A 22,182-nucleotide genomic window follows, 5' to 3' on the forward strand; every position below is an offset into this window, starting at 1 on the left:
CCTCCATTACACAGCGGCGCTTCCGTCAATAAATGAGCAGCGTTTGGAATTTGCCAGTTACTGCTCTGCTGGATGTGATCAAACAAAATGTGGCTGGTCTGGCTTCCTGCAGGCATCACACTCGTGTCCTGGAACTGAGACAGGGTCAATCAACACTTGAAGCAGTGTTTGTGTGGAGGGCGTGCGTACGAGTGTGTGCATGTGTGTGTGTGTAGTTCCGCTGGAGCCAATAGGTTTCGTCAGATGTCTCAAAGTGGGAGGCCTGATTGAGAATCAGTTGAGCCTTTGAAGTCTGTTATAAATAAAATGGTTAAGGGGACCTGCATGGGCAGTGATCCTGGAGCGCTACTCTTAAGAAGCTTGATTTGTACGGGTCATTGACTTAAGATGACTTATTAGCACACACACGCTGCAGGTAATGGAAGCATAGTTATACAAGCTTGCACTTTGCATGCCGTGGCTATTCAACCTTCAACAACTTCTATATAACCGAGAACAGCGGGCTCAGGGGAGAGTGTGAGCGAACAAGACTGAGGGAGAGCAAAACAGACAGCCAGAGGGTGGAAAGAGAGTCGGCAGAGTGAGAAAGTGAGAGAGTATGCTCCTGTAAAAATTAAAGACAATGCAATCAATAAGATATGTAAGATTAAAAAAAAATAATGCCCTGGGTATCTCATTAATCGTTTCATATAGGCTTATTATGCTGAGTACAGGTTTATAAAGTGGGGTCACTTTGGTTCTCTTTATTGAAATATCAGCAAAGGTGTGAAGAGGCAAAAACCACCACTGAGACTAAAGCGTGCAGTAGCTTCAGCAGAATGTGTGACACGAGGTCAGCCACTCACTAATGCAGCCGGGAGACTGTTGTTGGCTCTTTCACTCAGAATTCAAGATTTTTATCTCGGTTTTAAAATGCTTGTATGGCTCCCACTTGTGATTGTGCTCACAAGCGACTCAGAACCGCACACATGCAAAGGGAATGTGTTGCTCCGGCTTTTGTTGCGTGTGCGTGTTTCCGTGAGTTGTGGTGTGTTATTGTAGACACCGTGATGACATTGGACGCTCAGTCATTCTTCCCTTCATGCGTAAGAAGAAGAAAATGATAGCTTATCCCTCAATGCCCTTGAAGGCAAGGTGTCTCTGCATAGTATATCCATCACAATCAACACCAGATCATTTATATTAAATGCCTTTTCTTTTTTTCTCTTTTTTTAAAAGCTACACCCCGTAATGTTTCGCTCTGAATGGAGGGTGAATTTAAACAGAGCAATAAACAGTGATCGTCGCACACAACTTGTCCTTCTAATTTACAGCCTGGAGCTGGGCACTAAGCTAAGGAGAAAGGAAGGTTGGGAGTCCAGATGCATAATGGCCTACATATTTCCACCTGATCTCTATTCTCTAGGTGCCGTGGCTTTCCGCCATGAAGGTGCATAAACTCCATTAGCGGGGACTGCGATTTACAGAGAGTAATATTGCAATTTCCATAAAATGCAATGTCTGTTGGTCTTCCCATTAATCTTGATGACATTTTAGCATGATAATTTATTTATATATACGTATACACATTGCCACATTTAATAGCGAATTAATAAAAATGAACTGTCATTAGCATAAAATATGGCTTGTAGTTGTGACTGGGATTACAGTCCCTCGGTGGCTGGGTCAACACTGAGCTTAATCCTCAATTTGAATCGCCTAAGTATACTGTCAACTTGCAAACACTGTGGCCAGAGAATGTTCTGCTCATCACGGGAACTACGCCACTTCTGCCTCCTCTGAAAGGAAGTTGTTTGCGGCGATGTAGCGCAGTAAATGTAATAATAGTCCCTGAAAGTCAGCACAAATGGAACAGGACACTTATGAATCAGCAGGATGACCACTGGGGGATTAATTCATAGTCTTGTCTGAAACGAGGAGGACATACTTACACATTACAAAGCATTTCAGGACTTGGATTAAACACATTCCGCAATTACCAAGCACATTCTCCGTGTGAGTCGAGCAGCAGCAGCAGCTTATGCAAGCGTGCCATCACTTTGTAGAGTAAATGCTGATTCACACACATTCTGCTGCAATTGTCTGTCTCCACAAATCACTAAATCTCCACAAATGTCACCCAGTGCAGTGTGCCAAATGGCTTTCCCCTCCACATCAGTCCAACGGCAGACAGAGAGAAATGTTACCTTCATCAGACACTGATCATCGGGTTCCACAACACTGCGCCCAAATCTATACGTGCGCGTGCACCACATATATGAATTGGAAATTTCCCACTCCTGAATTTTCGCATGACTAATGGCGCGTCGTTTCCTGCCTCACAAAGACGGATATGGCGTGAGCAGTGCCGGCACATGGTTAGGTGAGCTGGATGTGGTTCATTAATAAACTAACTCTTGTATTTTTCTTTTTTTTTCTTTTGCATGTTGATGGGTTGTTGTTGGTTTTACCCTTGGATTGAACTAGTAAATGGCAAGTGCCGTTATAGCCGCAGACTGCGATATAACTGATTGAGATCCAGGGCCTGTCATTTTCACATGGCGGCCGACAAGAGCTGTGTGTATGCAGAATAAAGCAAGGCCCGCAGGCTTTGACCCGAGGCCCTGGTAAATTGTAGCTCCCCTATAAACATTTCCATGGATGATTAATACACGAATCATGTCGTCTTATTAGGGCTCAATTCAGTCGCTCCTGCAGGGGGTGTGAGCATGCATGTCAAGAGCTTTACAACAAAAAAAAGGGGACAGTCTGGTTGAGTCTGGGGTTACGGCGACTTGTATATATGACTTATGTGCATACACATGCACATAAACACACGCACACATCACATAGAGCCAATCTGAATCTGCCCCACCTTACCATACGATTTCACTGAGCAGTGAAATGCTTGAATGAAGATGGATAGGATTTCCAGGAATGTAATCCAGAGGAGGCTGCTGGTCATTGCCGGACCCCCATCTTGATTCCCTTGTATGCTGTCACTTACTCACCCAGCCAGCAAGTGGTCGACCTTAATGTGATGGGCTTTACGTGCCCTTGATTCCCCTACAAAGGGAAATTACCAGGGATGCTGAACGCGAGCCAGACATTCACGATCATGTCTTGCAGATGTCTAAAAGTCAAGGTCTCGGTCACTTTGCCCCCCCTACCCCACCATCCCCATTCCTCTCCCTTCTCCAACACGACTGATCAATATGTCATAGAGCACGGCCCGATCAAAGTGAAATACTCAGGACACACCTCCTAATAACATATTTGCAGCCATAAATGTAAAGATTAACGATAACAAATGACCAAGTTGGCTTTATGTATGCCCCGAACCTCTCTCAATGCATGAAATTTCAGGCTAGCCGCTGCCTGTCGCCAGGTTCATTACCTCCACATGCAGGCATGGGGGGTTTCAATCATACCACCCCAAAATATAGGCCCCCATCCAGCCTCTAAACAGAACTCTTACACACACACACACACACACAGAGACAAATACACCTCCTCTCATAATGAAAACATAGGTTAGGCACACATTAATCAATGCAGACACCAAGTTCTATGAAACCCAAATGGGGTAAACATCCCCTGAGCATTCATTACAATTTTGTGTCAGGCGGGAGGAATGAGATAAAATATAGACGAAAAAACACATTAGTATATTGATTTTGATAGTTTTTTTTTTAATCAACCCATAAGAAATGCGTTGCATGCTAAATCTTGTGATCTCCCGCTTCATGAAAAACATACATTCAAGTCTTTTTTATGATGACATAAATAAGTAAAAATAGGCCATTTAGTATCAGTTCATAAATGTCCATAAATGACAAAGTGCAAATGTAATGTGAATTTCGGGTTATAAGCAGATTGTAAACATTGACACACTAAAGCGTAATAGGTGTTGAGGTGGAACCTTGTAAAAGGAAGGGGTCGTGACCCCGAGTGTAAAGGGAAAATAAGACAGACACAAAAGTGCACGTTCCTTCCCATAATAAATGGAACATGAGAATGTCCTTTTATATTTCTGGTATTTTTGAATTTTAAAACAAAATGGTGAAGGATTGGCGACCATGTGTCATCGTCATAATTGGCTGTTTCTTCTCTCTTTTTCTTGACTGTTGCTGTAGGGCAGCATCGCACAACATGAAGAGAACAGAGAAGCACTAGTTTCAGGTTTAAAACATGGGGGCTGTCCTTGGGGTGGGAGTGGTTTGACATGCAGAGTCTCTCAGTTCTGTCAGCGTACAACTGAACAGCCTTTAACCAAATGAAAAGGCTGGTGTGTACGGTTCTCAGAGGCCTCTGAGGGCCTCAGCAGGCCTGGAGCAGTGATGTATCTACAGGCTCAGACGCTTCAGACATCTGGGGTCTGAAACAAGACTCCCCGACTCATCCCGTCTTTAAGGAGGGAAAATAGTATTGTTGATTTAAATGGGTATTGTGTGTGGGCGTGTCCGGCCCTTTCTGTTGTGTTTGTTCAGTGGAGTACATGCGCAAAGAACACCGGTTAAGGATTAAGCACGTACTGTAGGATGCATGTGGAGCTTGTCAGTTGAAGCCGAGCTTCATGCACAGCGTCGAATGCAACAAACACAGTCTCCACCTCAGAAAAGAGTCGTAGACCAATAAATAAACACCAGTCGAGACAGTTATCAGTCAGAGACAGCACCAGTTGCCCTTTACTGTGGTGCAAATTACATGCAGAAGTGGCATGTCAGACATGTGTGACTGTTGGCCTATGAATACATAGGCAGTAATCAACATTGTTTAAAATGCTCATTTGCATATGCATGCATCATTAATTCTATGCAAATGAGGCGGTGGGGACCGCACCGGCGTGACTCTCCTTGTAACCCGATAGTATAGCTGTCAGAGGAAGGTTACGGAGAGAGGCTAAGTCGTTAGTTTGCAACTGACTTTACATATAGATCTGGTCTTTTTTCTCGGTGATTAATGAATTAGACTAATGAATCCACTTTTCAGCGTGCTCTATTGCATGCCTTCTGTCTTACCGATGCACATGGTATGATTTACCTATGGAGAATTAACAATAACAGGCTGCCTTTTCTGCTTTAAATGAGACGAGTCGCTCCTTTTGGAGTTTATCCTGCAGTGCACTACTACAGAAGCATAGTTTACAAGCGAATATTTATTTCTCTTGCATGTTCCATGGTGTACATCCTGGGTCAACCTGATTTGCATTAAAGCCCTGATGTACTTTGTGCACTTAGCGCTAGGTCGAGGCTTGGATGTGGATGACTACCCTTGGTTCCCAATCTGGGTTAGCACCAGAGATCACATGGATAGCACAGAGCTTTGACTGCTCCGAGTTAGTGAGGTTAAAATAATAAAATTTGTGCATCCCAATCAGGGATAATTAGAAGTCAGTATCACCCAAATAGAAACTATAATATTTTTGGTCCACCTTTCAATTTATTAAGCTATTTATCACCAACACGTGATCACGTTACTGTTGTCTGAGAAACGTAAAAGCACCAAAGACTGGACACCGGGATCAAAACCTACAACTGCTGTTCATTTTTGCATAGAAACTTTTTACTTTATTCTTTTTTGTGCCCTGGACAGAGGTTTGGGTCACGGGGGCCTAGTTTGTCCAAAGGGGGGCTTCAAGGAAAAAAGGTTGGGAACCCCTGATTTAAATAACACATGCTTTATTGAATATATATAATATTTATCTCATAAGATATCCTTATGTCTCGTTTTTGTGAGTCTACAATCAGGCATGAATCTGTAATTGACTGATATGCCATGGATACTTTGACATACTGTCAATAAGTAATCCTTCCTTATGCAACGACAGCGAGTTCAAATATAGGTCGAAATAATCTCATGAATTTATCAGGACGATAAAGCAACGCAACGACGAAACTCCCCCTGTGAACACAGGTGTGAACTACGATACAGATGTTATAATATCAATCTACAGCGTCAATATTGGATTGTGAGAACGGCATCATTTACTGTCTCCTTTCTGCTCTGTAATGAATCAGTCTGGCACAGGCGGTGGTGGGGGGGATGTGGCATCAGCAAATATACTGTAGATGAGAATGACACCTCGTGGAGTTGGAGAAGTTGAAGAGACGTCTAATAATGCCGCTCACCACCCTTCCCTTATCCCCGAGCTGATGCAACGCTTCCGCCGGGGCCTACGAAGACGCACGATGACAGCCGTGCTCGGAGGAAGACGGTAACAAGATGTGATGCATAACACATGAGAGAGGCTGAGGGTGTCATTACAGAAGGATGAGCAGGCTTCATCAAGCACATCACCAATACATTGTGGATGACACCTGCACTTGTGATGCATTTACTTCAGAGAAAAATAACATTTATTATGTTTATTGGAAATATGCAGATGTATGAGAACGCAGGGTGTGGAGGAATTACTGCGTCCCTATTTGTTTTACGTCAACTTTTTTTTTTTAATACTTTTCCTTTGTTTGCTTCCCCCCCCACACAACATATTAGTATTCTGATGCTGATAGACTGTCCCTTTCCACTGCTGTGCACAGAATAAATCGGATATGCCTGAGTGCCCTCAGCAGACTTTGTTTCGCTTCCCAAAAAGCAGTTGTTACAGAGTCAATAAACATCCAAACCTCACATTCCATTGAGAAAGCGTCCCCAAAAACTGTCATGATTGCATTTGGAGAAGAGGCTATAAAAAGCTATGTAAATGAACCATTAAGTGAGCCCCTCCCTGTGACATAAGGTTGTGGTCAAAAAATGAAATCAATGTGTATCATATGTTTTCAATCAAAAGTTACTTTTTTTTTTATTTCTATAGCCAAAATAAGTATGAATCATTAATTACATACCTTGTAGGAGGCATAATGATGTAACTGTTATTGTATTTGTCTTAGAATTACCTTTATGAGTGCCCTTTTGTTTTTGCAAATGGAACTTCCCTTACTGAAGTTACATATTCTCGTACACTTGTGCATCTACCGTTTCTCAAGCACCGCTCGCGAGGAGCCTATTTTTGTATTTCCTGTATTCCAGCTCTAGTATTCCCATGCTGCAATCTTCAGGGGCGTCCCAGTAATCTGCAGGGATGATGCAGGGAAACTGAGAGCAGGAACAAAATCTGCTGAGCTATTAAAACTTCTTCTAGAAAGAGAGGGAGGGAGGGGATACTGGTTTCCCCCCTACTCGCCTGTTACCTAATAAAAATGCTTAAATACAATGAGAGAAATACACAACAGTTATCAATATTTTATGCACCGGCTCAGGCTGGGGCTGAAGTGGGTACTGGGGATGAGGTGAAAAATAGATTAGATAGATTGCATTAATCCAGCATAGTGATTTATAACAATTATGTCATCAACATGATAGACAGACAGAGAAAAGGAGTTCTCAGTAATTGTGGGCCCCCTCCTTCTAAATCTGTGGTCATGTGTAAGAAAGCAAAGACACGTCACATCCCCAAAAAAAAAAGGTTGCAGGGAGGTGGGGTTTAGTGAGAGAGGGGAGACAGATTGAGGAAGTGCCACCCAGTGTAAACGCAGCCAGTCCAGCTTCAGCCTGGACTCAGACCTCCTACCCTCTGTCCCAGTGCTGAGGGTTTGTGGTGCTCCGCAACGCGTCACCGTCCACATTCTCCTTCTCTGCTCAATGTTCCATGACAACAAGGTGAGACGGACAGCAGAGGTTAGACTGAACAGCTGCTTCCTGGGTTGGAAATTTCAGGCATTGAGGGCCATCTGTCTATATGTTCACTGATGTATATGGGAGCCATCTATCAGGCTGCTAGCCCTGCAGCTGCTGGGGCCGTCACAGCCCAGTCTGCCACCCGCCTGCCTGCCTGTTTGCCTGCCTGCTTGCCTGGCTGGCTGGCTGGCTGGCTTCTCCCAGCCTCAGCCCCAATACAATGAGAGCTCCTTCTTCACTTTGTGTCACACAGAATGGGCTGATTTGATTAAGTCCTGGGCTCTCATTATGTTAGGTAGGGGTGTAGAATTTCAATGATAATCCATAATGCATGACCGGGGGTTTTGTTGCCATGGCGACATAAATTCAAGGTTACCAGCTCAGACGCATAATTGGGTGCGCATTGAGCGCTGAAGAGGTGCTGTTAAAATTCCCCTCATGAAAGTGGAGCATCAATCATGCTGTCGCAGATTGCAAAGTACTCATAATCAGATGAAATGCTTTGCAGGGAGAAAACATCACAACAGGACAGGGCTTCCTCCTCTTTGACAACTCATGTAACATTTGAGAATGAACTGTAAGACAAGTTTATCTTTTTATTTACTTACCCCTATCATTCTCCACAACCTCATTTAGGTTTGTCTTTCTCTTATTTATAAAGTACAGTTAGTTGGGTTCAGTTCATTTGGCCCTTATCTTGCTCCACCAGGCGGGAATATACCTCCAGTCGGCACAGCCCCCCACCCCAAATGATGGAAATCAATTCTCACAAGAGATCAGGACCTCTTTGACAAGCAGAGCCTCCAGCTTGAGGCTCATCAGACCCATTTGAACAGCAGACAAAAGCAAAAGATTTCTGCCCCTTGTGCCATCTCCTGAAATCCCATTGAAAATCTGCTCATGCCTTCTCCAATCTGCACCACAGTTCTTTTATTGATGCTCTCTTTTTTTTTCTTCCCGCTTTTCTTTTGGGGCTCGCTTGGAGGCGGGACGGAATGTATCGGTCCCTGGATGAAACCCTCTCTTTTTTTCTTCCGCTTTAACTTCGACTTCTGGCATCACTAACAAGAAAAAAAAAAAAAAAATGCGAACAACTGATGATTAGCTTGAAGCTACTTGTTAGTTGGGGAAAGTTTTTTTGGTTTTTTTTTTAAACTAGTGAAAACATTGTCAGGAATAGAGCTAGAAGCATAAAGTTTTGTAGGTCAGGTTATTATTATTTAGTGTGTTGCATGACTGCCTACCACGTCTGTCTGTAAGCTGGCAGGTTGAACTATTCCACATGAGCGCTATCCTGAAATACCCCCCCGTCCATCAGGACATCGCCGCCATCATTCTCCTATGGTTAATAACCATAAATCAAATGAGATTCATAAACCATTAAGATGGTGCTTATTATCTCTTACACTAGGTAGTTCAGATATTCATAGCCTGAAGGTGTGTTCCCTCCAACCAATAATCTGCTCCATCTATGCAATATTTCCCTCTTTTTATCACATGAATTATGCTTTGTGTCGTAATTTACCAGAACATTTCTCATCGCAAGAGTCATACGCCATACACTGAATTAATTTCCACTGCTTGTACGCTGCACCACCTCAACCCTTCTCCCCGGGCCACGTCCCTCATTGATGGGCAGAGTTACAAGGTCAGACATCCGTTGCAGAACGCGGGAATCATCCTTTTTTTTCGGAGTTGTTTAAAGCGCCGTGCCCGTCTTCAGGACGATGAAAGATTTATGCGGTTTACTTTTACGCGAGTGAAAGTCTACTCTTTTCAAAAATGAGGCAACAACTGCATAAGGAGGTTTCAGCGACGCTCAAGCATCAAATTAAGGCCCTACAAGCAGACATCCGTGTACGCCAGTCAAGGCTCACCTTCAAAGGCCCCCGTGTATACAGCGGTGGAAGCCATTTTGTTTGAGACTACAAAGGAAAACAGGTTAATAAGAGGAAGTCTTTTTAAAAAGTACAGAGGCAGACGTTCCTTTTCAAGTCCAATTTCCCCCTGCTACTGTATTTGCCACCTATCATTCCGGTGAGCGTGCTGCTTTAAAGCAACGCAACAGGGTTCCCCCGCCGAAGATCCGAATCAAGTTTTTAATGAGCCCCGTCACTCTCTCGCTGCCGTCACAGGTGTGAATCTGCTGATGCGGAGGCTCTGCAGGGTTTAACGCAGGCCTTACCCAGTCAATTAAGGTGGTGTAAGGTAGTCGCGCAGGCGGAGCGCGGAAACTCTGCGCCGAGTGGCTTTGTTTTCCCCACTGTCACCCTCTCTTTGTATCGAAATAACCGGCTTGTAGATGACAACACCGGCGCCGCACGCGCGAGGAAACAAAATCAAAAGTTTTAATCAAAAAAAGATTCAACTTGCATTTCCATACGTGTCTGTGCAGCGGGATGCGAAGGCACAGATCACTTGATTGCCAGCTGTTCAATGATCCCAGCTTCACATCAGGATTGTCATCATAACTTGGATTTTTTTTCACATTTCACGTTACTTCTCTGCATTTTTGAGCAGCCCTGGGACCCTCCTCCCTCTGCACGAGCGTTTCCACGAGTGAGGCACGAAGAGGAAGGAAGCCTGTAATTCCCCGTCTCCATATGAACCCTTGATATTGCCCCATATCTTATATTCACCCATTTCACTTGTCAGAGGGCTGATGCGCGTCTTATATATGGAACAGACAAGTGCTTCAAATGTGTGTCAGTGATGCATTGACCTGATGTATTTATGTGCATGTGTTATGCTGTTTAATACCGAATATAATCAGAGGTGGGTAGAGTAGCCACAAAATTTACTCAAGTTAAAGTACTGTTACTTTAAAATAATAGTTACTCAAGTAGAAGTAACAGTACTCATGAAAATAATTACTCGAGTAAGAGTACAAAAGTATGCAGTGAAGACTACTCAAGTACACATGAGCACAAGTACTGAGTTTCTCCAGATTTAGTTTTGAAATATTCAGAGCAACACAAATGGTACCAAATAGACACAACGTAATAAAACAACAATGTTCAAATTAATAATATTTTAAATAAAACTATAAATACGGTCTTTCAAATACAATAAATAACCCTTGAACTAAAACAATAATGCATTAATTATTTGGGAAATGAAACACAGTACATCACCCTTTAACTATAAGTATAATAAATTAGGGTTATCCAATTCGGATACACAGGCACGCTAAAAGTATTCGTTTGCCACTCAGAGCGAGAGCTGAAACACCTAATAGCTGAAATCCGGCGTCCAGAGTGTACAACAGAAACCCGGAGACGGGAGACCAGAAACCCAGGGATCAACGAGCCACTGGTGTGTTTTAAGTTTAACTTGGAGCCGAAATCTGCTGAGTGGCTAACAGCTTGTGCCGTGGCACGGCGTCACATGACAACACTTGTCATGTGACTCAACTGGCTGCATTTGATTGGCAAGATTTTGTCAGTGTTTATTGGTTTATTTATTGGTTAAAATAGTCCCGTTATAGAAACGTTGGCTGAAGACGGCCCTCATGGAGAGAAATAGATTGCGCATGTAATAAAAAAAAAGATATAAAAAAATGCAGTAATGACCGTCACTTAGCAGTAAAAGTATGTTGCAATAAAACTACTCCTAAAACTACAATTTATCCAAAAAGTTACTCAAGTATTTGAGGTACTGAGTAAATGTAGTACGTTACTACCCACCTCTGAATATCAGCAATACATAACTAAACTGACGTAGTGAGTCTGTGTGGGTTGGATTGAAGGCTACCCACACAGACTTAAAGTAATCCAATAGAAGGGGCAGTTGTAGAATTAAAAGCAATGGAGGAAGGAAGCAGAGAGAGAGGAGGGAGGGCAAGGGAGAGAGAGAGAGAATAGGAGAAAAGTATTGGTCAAGCCCACAGAATGTCAACAAAGCGGTGTAAAGACTTGTCACTCTTGGTCACTGCGCTCACTGCCCGGCGACTGGAGAGGAATGTGCTGGTCATTCTTGCCACAGAATAGGCGGTGCTCCTTTGCCCCCTTCCTCCCCGTGCACCGCCATTGTGTCAGCGGGAACATTGTTCGGCGGAGTCCTTTGTCCCTTTAGATTTTCGGAGGTCCCCTTTCAGGACGTCCATCGAGACCCCCTGCGCAGTCAGACCACTGCTGCTCCTCAAACAGCTGTCTGACACCGAGCTGGAGTCACTCTAAGCTGGCTCCCGTGTGAGGGGGAATGCATTACAGATGTTTATCCTTCACAATTAGACTGCCCGGCTGTAGCTGGCTGTAGGGAGAATGATAATTTAGGATTCTATCTGGCTGACTTGGTGCAGTTATGTATAGCTGTATTGGGGTCTTAAACCAAGCTGACCCCTAGTAAAGATTTCTCTGTTCAGCCCCTTCCCAGTGTGATTGAATTCAGTCCCGGCTTAGAGGCCATAATCAGCTCCTCCCAATGCTCCACCAAGCAGCTCTCCAATGCACAAACTATGGCCTCCCCCCCTTTGTAATGTTTACAAGGTCAAGGTTGCAGGGTCAGTGTTTCTGGCTTAGTTAAATTGGCGTGCTCTTCTTCTTCTTTTTTTTGCTTTATTTCTGGGTAACGGATTACTGACTTGGTGATGGCTTGATGCTTAGTGTCACTTTTATCAACGGAAGGAGAAATAATACGGGGACAAGCTAAGGGTTTAGGGCCAAATGCAGACAATTGAAGCATCTCAATGGATATCGAACACACAGCGGTGGGGATTTGCATAACCTGGCCGGTGGCAGATAGGATATAGGAACACTCTCTTGGACCTGACAGTCTGAAGGATCATTTGAGTGATTTATGCAGGAAATTGTATTTGCGAAGCAAGGGAGATAATTTAATAAAGCAAGGCCTGGCCTAGTCCTCGAGAACAGGGGGCTCTTTGCTGAAAAATGATACCACCTCCTGTCTGAGGGGATGGCAGATAACAAAGGCCAATATTTACCATGGATTTGTGCTCTTTCTATTTCCTGACTTAGTCTTACTATTATCTTGCCTAGTTTCCTGAAATGAGCAAACATATCATATGCATACATATAAATGTTTAATATATGCAAATGTGGCCCGTTTCATTTCCTTTATGCAAATGTTGTGTCATCATCATCATTATTATGATTATTATTAACAAAAAACAGAGGACAAGAATATTCAGTGAATCACGGGGCAGCTCGAACCACGTTGCGGTGAATTATCGCGACCATTACGGGGGAGGAAAGGGAGCAACAAGAATCCAGATAAGTTTGCGTCTAGGTACGGCTCACGGCGTCGATCCTTCACAGATGATTTTGGTCTTTAGGTTAACGTGTGTCATTTAGAAACTCCCGACGTGCCTTCCAAACCCTATCCCGCGAACAAGACAACAGCAAGTCACATCGTGGGAGATTAGTCGCATCGAGGCCGCTGACCTCCGCTCATGTCGGAGCATAAAAATGAATGGAACAGACTGAGCTCGTCCTCTAAGTAAAGTGCTTTGAGACCTTGTCTTTATTGCATGTAAACAAGTGCGAGGAGCCCTATAAATAAATGTCCTCCGTCGAATAACTGCTATATTTTCTCTAAGTACACTGCTTCACCTCATTAGTGTGCAGCTGAGCTCTGGCCTTGCCCTTGCATCAGCCCACCACATGCACCTTTGCATGCATCTGTACATATAGGGCCCTTCCTGATATTGTAAGTACGGGGAGAGAGAGAGAGAGAGAGAGAGCTGGCCCCAGTTAATGTTGCATGTCAGTGGAGTAAGGGTCTCCCTTTCTCTCCTTCTGCAGTAGGTCTGTTAATGTTTAGAGTCAGGAGGCCCAGGGGACTCTAAATCCCTCGGACACAAAGAGCCTCTGTGTGCTGGCGAGGTCACATCTGCCCAATGACTCTGTGTGCATATAGGGAGCACTCTATAGGCCATCAGAGGGGCCTGCTGCAACTGCCCCACTTCCATAATACTACTCTGTGTGCACTGCACTGGCCAGTGGGCTTGATAGGGCTTGACATTTCACCGCACACACATTCAACTCGCTGTCACCTCATCCCCTTTTTTTTTCTTCAAGGCGCGGAGAAATGTAACGTCATAAAATTTAAAAAAAACACAAAATGAGTGTTTTCTGGTCCTAACGTTGCAGCGGCACGACTGACAATAAAAGATTCCACCATTACAATGTCATTGCTGGAATTAAAGGGTGTCGGCAGACTATTATCTTAATGAAAGAAATTTCATTCCCATCCCCGCTCGTCTTGTCTTATCACTTCCTGAAGCGTGCTCCACCTATTTAAGTCTGACATACAGCGTCCAAACAAGGAGCGCGGCACACGTTTGGTTTATCATTATGTCTTTCAATAACAGATGTTTGGATTTTCTTTAATGAAGGTTCTTAAAGGTGAAATGAAAGCGGCGGCGGCGGCAGTGTCATTTTTTATTAAGATAAAAAAAAGCACTCCGGTGTCCTCACCCAGTGTAGGGATATTAACCCACCGCAGATGTGATTAGCATTGTTATTGACATGGTAAACAGTGGTTAAAAATATATGCCTCTAAATGGGCCTCAGCCCTGCCAATCAGATAGTGTGTGGACTAGCCACAGTGCAATAAATCATTAGGTCTGGCCAGTGGAAACCAGCGCTATCCACTGAATCTGGGCTTGACTCGATATGGAGATATCAATGAAAGTCTTTGTTTTGCCCACCGCAGCAAATTAGACACGCCAGTGTGCTCGCTTAATGTACACACTGCAGTCTCCCCCTGACCTTAGCTGAATTTAGCACTTGGGATTTCTCATAAAGCAGAAGTTTCATTCCACTTGGCTACACCGAGTGAATGTGGCCCAGATGATAGGATGGCGGCTGGAAAGGCCAAATCCGCTGGAATGAAAATAATCTGTTAAATGAGACGGCCGTGTTGTCATACAGCTAATGAAACGACACAGTCAGAGTTCAGCACATTCCAAGTGAGCCTAACCAGCTGGAAATATTGCTCAAAATTACACAAAGGGGGAAAACTTCCAGTCCAGTTGACCTCTGACTTTGTTGATATTGCGTCGTCGGATGCGACTCTGGTGCAGCCAGTGGTCAGTGAAATGCACCGTGTCTGGACGGTGCACACCGAGAGCGCCGGCACTCTGGGGAATGGAGTGGAAAGGAGTGGAAAGGACCTTTTAGGAGGTGACAATGACAGGAGAGGTTGGTCGGGGTCAGTGAGGTTTGATACCGTCCTATTGAGACCTTAATTGCTCATAGAGAGGCTTTAGGGGCCTTCTGTGCATCTACTGTGAAAGGACTGAGGCAGGGAAGGTAATTTATGACTGGTAGGGTGAGGTTACAGGGGGAGCTTCCCCTTAAAGCGAGGTATGCATGGCTGGCCTCTCTCCTGAGCTCAAGTGGCTCAATAGATGGCAATTGAGCTACTTGGGAGGTGGACCTGCAGTCTCATTCTCTTCCCCACTCTCTCATTCCTCCTGTCGTCCTGTACCTCTGCTCGGCTTCTCCCTCCCGCGTCCGAGATCAGCTCATCTAGGTCCTGCCGTGGCAGGATATCAATCTTAATGAAGCTGCCGGGCCGGTGTCGTATCAACTTTGGACTACAGGCCTTGATAAGCATACCAATTCTCTGTAACAATACCCCGGGTAATAACCAGGACAATAAGGTCTTACAAAGGATGGAGTGTGGAGACATCTGAATTTTATGGGTACCGTGTGTATGTGAGAGAGAGAGAGAGAGAGAGAGAGGTACATAAATTGTGAGAGTGCAGGAAAACCATGTTTCAAATGATCACGTACATATACAGAATGTATGTAACATGGAGTGTGATGAGTTTTAACTTATCCGTATCATGTGTCTCCCTGTCAGAATCGTATTAAAGCCAGATCTCACGTGCAGAGCATTAACTGCGCAGCTTTTTTTTTTTTCAGCCGCAAACATCCAAGTCATTCAAACTTTAGCTCCAGGTTCTCCGAGAGCAACGTCCTCCTGAGCAGGAGCGGCTATTAGCATTCCCGTCATCGTTCAGTTTCCCCGTCATGTTTCTGAGATGAGTCAAATGTTGTTGTGTCAACTGTATATGGGTTTTTTTTAGGTTGAGAGTGCAGAGCGTGGGCGCCCGCCTGCTGGCTGCCTCTGGTTTGGAGGGCGTCGGAGGACAATGTACGACTGTGTGACCATATGTCTGTTTGTATCTGGGAGGTTTGGTCATGTGAGGCCAAGATGAGCGCCTGTGGTCTTTAATTTATCGCGGTGGGTTTGTGTGGCTGTGACTATTGCACACATTAGCAGCATCGCTCCGCTTTCATCTGCAGAGTTTCTCTTGGATTAAAATAAGGAGGGGAGTGTGGGGGCAAATGTGCTAACCACAAACTTATTTAGGGGCGATGGGGATTTCCATTCTGAGTTCCTCACAAGGGCAGGCAGACAGGCATGTGGTTGGATGTTTGATGTCAGCCTCAAAGAATGTGTCAGCACAAATGGCTTTGATGCCGACTGTATCGATGTAACTCGGCGCGGTGGAGTCTTGCGTCACCTCCGTGGTATCTGTCATGAAATCATCAGGAAATACATGCAACTCTGGCCATGTTTACCTTTTCCATATCGTTTGCCTTAAACTGATGTAATCGGAAATAATCCATATTCTTTTTTTCTTTTTTTTTCTTGCGTCGTCTCCACTCTTCTTGGTTTATTGTGGCGAGAGATGACAAAGATAAATCCCACTGAGGGTGGACGGGCAGGAGCTTTAAGAGGTAAAGAAATGTGATGATGCCTCTTGATTCGTCCCCCCCGATAAGAGCTATTGAAGACGACAGAGATGCCTCCATTGGCGCTGGAGTTTTGTCACAGGTGGAGTTTTTGAATGGCAGGCCCATTCTCTAATGTGAAGCCTTTTCTTTTAGAGTTCAAAAGAGCTAATTAAAAGAGAGCGCGGACACAGCTGCAGGGTTATTTCTCATTACACTCACATGTGTAGGCCCCAACCTGCATTTTTTACAAGTTCAGCATTTGCGAGGCTCTGTCTGACACTGATGAAGAAACGATAAACACGTCCATTTGATACAGATACAAACAATTCACACGTTTATATGATCAATGGGAAGATGAGTAACATGCGCTGAGCTTTTTTTTCTTTCTATCCTACTCCTCCTGAATCCGTGCGGTCCCTTAATGCAGTGCACGGTGTGGACAGTCTGGCTCAGCTGGACATATGAGATATTTATAGATCCAGCTTCCCTGTGGATTGATTGTCTGGTGGGCTGTTCAGCTATCGATCGGCGTTTCAGGAAACAAACACGCCACAGGTCAGAGATCCACGCGCACCTTAGGAAGGTGGACGCTGGAGATGATCGTCTGTAGAGGCGGCAGCACGTGGGTACAGTGTGTATGATTTAGATTCAGCTCCAGGCCTCGAGGGCTGACATTCAAATTAGGATTTTTTGAAGTAGACATTTAAAACTACATAAATTATCGCCAACTGAGCGGCTGAACGTCCTGCACATGGCTCCTCTCGTTCCTCTCCTTTGTCCCGGCTGATGTCTGGGGGCCCATGTTCCGCGGCGGGAGGATAGGTGGCACCGTGTCGCATTTTAATTTCTCTTGTTTTCAGGCAGCAGACCCCGTCGCTGTCAATGGCCCAAATAATAACGTTTTTATCGGCCTACACAGCGCAGCTTGCCGGTGCAACTCGAGCCATTAAGACGGGGCTAGAGACAGAGAGGCCTCAGTGCCCCCGCTGCTATAATTTAGGGCACTCTTATCCATGCCATCAGCTCAGATTGTAATTCAAGAAGCAACAGTGTGGAGGGGCCCCCGCTCCTTTTTTATGCACAGCCATTACAAGGGTGGCGAGATACAGTAGTGGCTTTTAGCACAGGAGAGGCCAGACATAGATGGGTCGTCCAAGTGTTTTACAATTGAATGTGCTAAACCACTGCCACCATGCAGCCACACAGGCAGCCAGGGACGGGACCTTATTCAGGCCCCCCCCCCTTCCTCCTCCTCCTCCTCCTCCTGCTATCCTCTGCTTTGGGCCTCAGTGATGGGCAGAGAGGACCGGGCTGTTATCCCCTCTGGTAATTACCACCATTAAAGCTAATCCTGGTCCAATTCAGGCTGCTTTTGTTTTGAGCTTTATCTCCTCAGTGCTGGAGAGTTTCTCCTTTCAGAGCGGCACACAAAGACACAGTTTTTTAGAGTTGGTAATTATCTGCTGTATCCCTTCTGCTGGGAATGGGATGAAAAAATACTTGCGATGGACAGGAGCATATCTGCTGCCTCTCTCCTTTTTGCTCGTCGTCTCTCCCCATCGTCTCCCACCTTAATCTATTCTTTCAATCTCAGACCCCTTTCTCTTACGCCCCTTCTTTTCTTTTTTTTTCATTAAGGATGACAAAAAAGATCATTGTTAAGTTCTGTGTCGGATGTTATTGAGAGATTAAAGAGATTGAGCATGAATTTATCAATCTCTGTGACAGTGCTGCGATAAATGTAATTATATAGTACTTATTAGCATGATGGTAATGCAAGCCCCTAATTTTCCACCGTAATTGCGGCTCTATTTTTACGATGTGTTAACTGCTATTAATCACGTTGATGATTCAGTAAATGTAGCGCAAAGATTCCCATTCAGTTCCGTTTCCTCTGACCCCATCTCGTCACAGATCTGTCTCGTATCAAAAGAATAAAATTCTTATGTAAAGGAGCGAACAGAGGGAAAAGAAAGGGAGAGCTTTTCCATGCAGAACCTAGTTTTTAATGGACTTTTTCATTCTTTTTTTTTCCCCCTCCAAATCAAACTCGGTGTCATAATTTTCAATTTGCCGCTTTCACTGCCACCGTTTTCTACTTCTTTTTTTTTATGAGCTGGCAAATTGTCAACTATCAAAGTTGACTGTCTGACTGATAAAGAGGCGGAGCCCACGTGGGATGGACGAGCTGTTGCGATACCCTGTCTTTATATTTTTTTGCAGTCTTACTTGTTGGCTGTCTCTCACACACACACACACACACACACACACACGGAGATTAACCCAGCTAAAGCCTTAACCCTAATGCCTAAACATAACCTTAACCTATAACAATTCAAATCTAAGCCCTAGATTTAACCACTTCCTCAGAAATGAGGCTTCTTCTGCTTTATTAGGGCCAGACTTTGGTCCCCATGAGGACGCCTGGTCCTGACAAGGTTAGTATAAGGTTAAGGATAAGCCACGATTGTAAATAGGTAGCAAAAGTACACACACACACAGGTCTTTTTGGTCCCATATGAGAAGAATGGCTGCCTGTGCACATCTTTAATAAGCACCATCTGACGATGGACGTGATGGGCAGCTTGAATCCAAATGCCCTTGTTATATCCAGCAGCACACTCCACCAGCTTTCCTCCAGCATGTCATTACTTTTGTCTCACTTGCCCCACTCGCACACAGCTCCTCTTCGCTCACAGATGGCTACTTCACTTCCTGGTCCTGGGCCTGCTGTGCTGGGGCCCTCTCTGATTGGTCAACCCACCTGCCCCTGGCCACCCCCCCCCCAGCCTCAGACATGACTGACAAGTGCCTTCCCCAAACACGGGCTCTGCTGCCGCCGACATTCTGTCGTTGAGTGACAGCCCCCCTCAGTGTGAGCCTCCCCGCTGATGATTCTGGGCATGACATCATTAGTTTTTTGTTGTTGTTGTTGTTTTTTTTTTTCCTCCTCTATCAAACAGCTGTTCCTGATTCCTGGGGTTCATAAAAATCAGGCGTCTGATTCTGCAACGGCGTGTAAATAACATTAATTAGGCTTTGCATGCGTTGCACAAATCAGGAACTGGCTGAATGTGTTGAAGTGGTAAATCAAGGCTGGGGTTTTTTTTTTTTAGTGTTCACTGGAAACAAATTACAAGGATGAAATAACCAACAAATCTATTTTGCTGTAGAATGTCTGAGGCAAAGTCATTTTGCTCTTTTTTGTTTTGTGTTTAACTTATGTGTACATATATATATATATATATATATATATATATATATATATGTATTCTTTTTATTATGGAATTTATTCCAGTATATAGCAACATCCGAAACTACTAGTTCAAAATGAACATACAGCTGAGTCAACAATCTCCGAGGACGGTTGCAGGGATATTGTGAATTGTTACACTGCATTACATTGTACAGGGGTCTTCCCGAGTTTGTATCTATAGCTCAAAGCAAAAAAAAAAATAATATCCACTTCTGTCAAGCTGCTCGTGTTCCCAGCAGAGAAGCAATAAATAAGAAAAAAAACAACAAAGTGTCACCTGTGCTGACAGCAGAGGTTTGACGAGGCTGAGTGACAGCACGGGGGGCTGAGTGCCCAGACCGTCGGAGGCCGCGGCGGCGTGGACCTCAAGTTTTGGCCAGATGCTAGGCTTCAGGTGTGTGTGTGTGTGTGTGTGGGAAGCATACATCAGTGTCTGTGTATCTCACAGGAACAGTCTACACAGGTAGCTAATGGATACGCTGCCTCAGACACCCGCGGGCATCCTCGGGCGATGCACTGGCACAGCGCCAGCAGGAATCAAGCCTGTCATCATTCAGGCCACAGGCAACAACAGGCATAAGGAGGGTGTTTATCATTATTATTATTATTATTTTTCTTATCTCATTATTTATTTTGGCTTCTTTTTTTGGTCAGGCTGCCTCATCCATAGAAGGAGTGAATAAATAAATAGATTGGGGATCTTCTTCAGCCATTATCCACTTCAGGCCGCCCTCACACAACAGCCCTGAAAACCAAAATTATTCCAATTGGCCGCGTCCACTCTCAAGCACTTGTGTCTGTTTTGCAAGCTAACAGAGGCCATTCCAGTGTGTCTAATTATTGAATCCATCCTGACAAGACTTCTTATGTTGTTGTCACCTCATTCCAGGCAAATTGTGGCCACAAGGCATTTGAATTGTCATGCTGTTGTGTGTGTGTGTGTGTGTGTGTGTGTGTATTCTAAATCTGATTAGAAAAAGTGTTTCTTATTCTGCCGAGATTAGGCATCCGGCTGTGGGATGCAAGGAGGGGGGAATCTCTTGCTTGTTAGTGACTGTTTTTCGCAGCTCTCCCTCTGCTGAGCTCAAAGCTCGCTGAGTGACACTGCTGCCCACTCGCACAGACAAAAATACCCCGCTAACTGGATGGCATATGTGAGACATTCACCGCAGGGCACAGCTCCGTGTGTGCCTGTGTGTTTACAACAGAGAGACAGACTGTGGGTGAATGAATAAGAGAGGCAGCAGGAAAACACAGAGAAAAGTGTCTTTTGGGGTGTGTGTGTGAATTAACTTACATTCAGCCGATGTCTTCCCGAGATAAATGGGAGTCTTCTCCTCCTCCGAGGGTTTTAGGGGAGAGCCGTGGATGTTTGTCCAGAAGCGGGCGCTGAAAGCGGCGAGGAGCGAACACGTGTGAGAAAGGTGGGCTGAAATATGTCGGACAAATTGGACGCCGTCAGCCCGGGCCCGCTAAGCTCTTCAGATCGGCCTAATTGAACTTGACACGACTTCACTTCTGTGGCTTCCTCTTTGGCTCGGCCTCTATTTGTCTTCTTCCCCGCTCGCGCTACAGTCATTAGCCGCGTTCGTCTCTTTGTCCCCGCTGCGCCGCTTGAAGCGGGACTCAAATTAATAAAGCCTTCATTGTGGGCAATACAGTAGCACCTCTATGACTGGAAATAAAACGTGTCTGAGTGTGAAGCGCTGCTGAGAAGTGTGAAATCTTAACCAACACGAGTGGACTAAGCTAAGCCAATTTAATTACCACAATCAACGGTCCTGTTTGTCTCCCATCGCGTATTTGAGATGCACTGTATTTTTTGAGGTTTTTGTAAAAACAAACTCACTCTTCTCCTGTGCGTGTGTGTGTATAAAGAAACTGTTCTTAGCCTCAGGATACAAAAAAAAAGAAAAAAGGAGCTGCTTGCTTCTGTATGAGACAAAAATGCATTATTTAAGGAGAAATCTAGACAGGGGGCGCCACATTGTAAACTCTGACTTAAAATATTGTACAGCACAGTGTGGTGAGGAAATGTTCACAGGAGGCAGCTGGTTTATTCTTCTTCACCTCACACACACACACATTCTTGTACAGCATTCATAGTGAGGGCACTCATAGACAAAATACTTTAAAACCAATTCTTAACCTTCAAAAAAAACCTTTTAATTCAAAGATAAATATGTCCATACCAAGTTTGAATCAAAATGTGTCTTCTACAGACATGCACACACACACACACACACACACACGGCATTCAGCGCCTGCTAAGAGTTAAAAACAAGTCACCTCGGTGACATTTATGCAGGGCTGCTGCCTCCTTTCAGACGCACTGTGGGATATGACAATACCCGCGGCAGGGGAGTCATTGAAAGGACTTCTGGGGGAGACAGGAAGCCTCCGCGAGCACCGTGCACCTGGACTACCTAAACAACCAGGCACAAAAAGACCCCACTTGATTGAGTGAATGTAGGCGGACAATGGGCACAATAAAAGAAATGGAGTGGTGAGACAATGCCAAATGATGTCACCTGGCAGTCAACCCGACCCCTACCA

This window comes from Solea senegalensis, linkage group LG16 (genome assembly GCF_019176455.1).
Source record: "Solea senegalensis isolate Sse05_10M linkage group LG16, IFAPA_SoseM_1, whole genome shotgun sequence".
Taxonomy (NCBI): domain Eukaryota; kingdom Metazoa; phylum Chordata; class Actinopteri; order Pleuronectiformes; family Soleidae; genus Solea; species Solea senegalensis.